Source organism: Lactuca serriola, chromosome 8, assembly GCF_051521515.1.
Source record: "Lactuca serriola cultivar US96UC23 chromosome 8, Lser_US96UC23_V15, whole genome shotgun sequence".
NCBI classification, from domain to species: domain Eukaryota; kingdom Viridiplantae; phylum Streptophyta; class Magnoliopsida; order Asterales; family Asteraceae; genus Lactuca; species Lactuca serriola.
Window position 1 is genome coordinate 12,280,837 of NC_136415.1, and position 3,303 is coordinate 12,284,139.

The window sequence follows — 3,303 nt, forward strand, 5'->3', positions numbered from 1 at the left end:
CACATATGTCAAAAGTAAAAACTAAATTCATAAAAAATTCACAACTTAATATAGTTAGTTCATATCTTAATACAACCACTTCATAGTTTAATATACAAATTTCACAACTTAAAATAATAATTCAAGGTTTAATACTCAAAAAATTATATATGCACAGCTATATTCTTTAACTTAAAACTAACATTTATATGTTCATATCTAGAGGGATTTTATCTATTAAATTGTGAATTTATTATACTAAGTTGTGAATAAATTTACAGTTTAATACAATATATTCACAACTTATTTACAAGTATAATCTCATATTTCAGTGTACAAACAAGTAATTTATAGTTTTATAGATACATAAATTATGTAATACTTCAGAAGCAAACATCAAAAGAAAAACATTTGTATGAATCATAAAAGATGATAATTTATCTGAAATCAACGAAGACCATGAGTGAGAAATATAACATCTACCGCCACCATCAACACTGCCAACTACCGTACACTACCATCAACCATTGCCACCACCAAGCGTCAATGCCAACACCGCCAACATCCTTCCCTAAAATATAAGATCCAAATGAAAAAAAATCAGAATTCACAGTTTAATTCAACATTTCAGACACTAATTGACAACTTAATTCAATATTTCTGACACTAATTCACAACTTAGTACATAAAAAAATGCACATTCACAGCTTAATAACTTACATATTCACAAATTAATGCATAAAAACACATATTCATAATTTAATACACTAAATTCACAACTCATTATAGGTATAAAATTCAGATCTAGATTAAAAAAAACCAGAATTCACAGTTTACTACAACATTTCAAACACTAATTCAAAGCTTAATTCAATATTTTAGACACTATTTCACAAATTAATGCGTCAAAAAATCAGCATTCGTAGTACAATACATAATATAAACACCAATTCATATCTTAATACAAAATTTTAAACATTTATTCATAACTTAAAAACCTATAGATTTCGTTAAGGCATTTCATCACTCACCTTTTGTGCACATTGTTTCGAGATTTGAGGTGATTTACATCGTTGAGATTGTCATGCTCCTTCGAGTCAATACCGTCACTTCACAATTTAATATACAAAATTATATATTTATATTTCTCAACTTAAAACTTATAGTTTAAAACATTCATTTATGGTTTAATAGAGTAGTTCAAGGCTCTTCATATAATTCATAATACATGTTCGAAACTATCATTCACAGTTTAATATTTATATTTAAAATCGACATAATTAAAACTCATTTATTATACATTTATATATTTATGGAGCTTACCGTTTATTGTATAATTATTAATAACTATTTCTTAAATTCTACATAACTAATCCTACATCAAAAAATCATTTACGTTATATTTATATATTTATGGAAGTTGTCTCCTAGTTAGATATGTCATACTAATTAAATATAAACAATGGAAAAAACTAATTAAATCTAAAAAATTGGAGAGTATACCTCATTATGATGTTTTGACTTCACTGGCTCCATCACAACAAGAAATATAGAAAATAGCTAATAACTATTCATATCTAGATATGTCAGCCAATTTTCGCACGCCTAACATCCAATCACCCATGCGCACACATTCATCATGTGATACATCATCTTAAACTGTTCAAAATGTCTCCCATAACATTACCAGAGAGTAATTTCGAGCTCTCACTTCTCACAAATCTCCAGTTTATTTTTAACGATAATCGTTGAATAACACATAAAATACTCGTCGAAACGGGTCTTTGCCGGAACTCGTGACCAAACAACACACTTGTTCATGTTGAACTCATCGGAAAGCCTAAACAGCAGTCGGAACATCTCGTTGGAAGACGTCAACGGAAAAAACATCGCTTACTTAGATGTGTTTTGCCCTTCGTCGTTGTTGCTGATAGTTTAAACGAAATAGATAACGGAGGAGACGAAGACGGAAGAAATCGTCGGAGGAGAAGACGAGGAAGAGATCTGTTAGAAATCGTAGATCTCGTTGTTCGTCAGAGCTTCTAGATCTGGTCTCACCGATAAGAAGAGGAGGAGGTGATGTAGGTGACGTGGAGGAGTTTCACTGGAGCCGATGGACATCAGTGGTGGTGGCGGCAGATAAAGGCAATGGTGGTGTTCGCCGGTGTTAGAGCTTGAACATGTCATATCTGATATAGATTTAGTTGTTTCTCACCTAAGATCATGGAGGTGCTGTTATTCGTGATCGTTGCAGAGCATCATCGAGAAGCACATGAAGTGGCGGTGGTCGGGAAATCATAGATCTGGAAGATCTAGTGCAACAGTGACCGGAAAATCGTAGATCTAGAGGCTACCGGAAAATCATAAAGTTGGACATCGAGAGTGGTGGGGGCGGTGGTAGAACAAAGACAGTGGACAGAGGTGAAGGCGGTCTTCCGACAGTGGTTCTCTGCTGGTGGCGGTGGTGATAGAGGCGGTAGACGGAGGTGATAAAGACGGTAGGTGGTGGTGATGGAGGCGATGGTGGTGGTGCTAATAAGTAGTGTGTGTTCTTCAAAAAATGGTGTACGAATTTGAAAGGATCTGATATATCCGATTTTAAAACGTAGTTTTTGTTAAAATGTTGTGTTTTTTTTATTTTTATATTAAATAGACAAAAGTATCTTTAATGGTAGTTTAGTTCTTAACCTTTAATGGTTCTCATTTGAACCTTATATATATATATATATATATATATATATATATATATATATATATATATATATATATATATATATATATTAGGTTCATGTGAGACGGCTTAAAATTATTTTTTTTAGTTAATTCAAGTTCCGAAAATAATATTTAAAAAAGAATTTTTTGATTTTTCCATTTATTTTGCATTTTAAAATTATTTTTAAAATATGTACAATGTAATATTCTATTTAGAATATTTCACGTATTTTTTTAAAAAAAATAGAATTTTTTTTTATTCTTTTAGTTAATTCAAGTTCCAAAAATAATATTTAAAATTTTTTTTTTTAGATTTTTCCATTTATTTTGCATTTTAAAATTATTTTTTAGAATATATCAGTGTAATATTCTATTGTAATATTCTATTTAGAATATTTCACTAACTTTTAAAAAAAAACGGGATTTTTTTTTATTTTTTTTAGTTAATTCAAGTTTCGAAAATAATATTTAAATTTTTTTTTTTTGGAATTTTCCACTTATTTTGCATTTTAAAATTATTTTTAGATTTTGTGCTACGGTCTTATAAAATTAAACCTGAACCTATATATATATATATATATATATATATATATATATATTGAAAGATTATTT

General features: G+C 29.3%; 1 long non-coding RNA gene across 2 annotated transcripts; it reads right to left on the reverse strand.

Moving 5' to 3' along the window:
- Positions 1–282: 282 nt before the first annotated feature.
- LOC145068757 (uncharacterized) lies at positions 283–2,647 on the reverse strand. 2 transcript variants are annotated; one of them, XR_013689108.1, is made up of 3 exons: positions 1,483–2,600; positions 1,011–1,088; positions 283–550 (listed from the first exon to the last, which is right to left on the reverse strand). It is a non-coding gene; the product is annotated as an uncharacterized LOC145068757 (long non-coding RNA). The 2 variants fall into 2 exon arrangements; XR_013689109.1 differs by lacking the exon at positions 1,011–1,088 and having other exon boundaries at positions 1,483–2,647.
- Between the last annotated feature and the right edge of the window lie 656 nt (positions 2,648–3,303).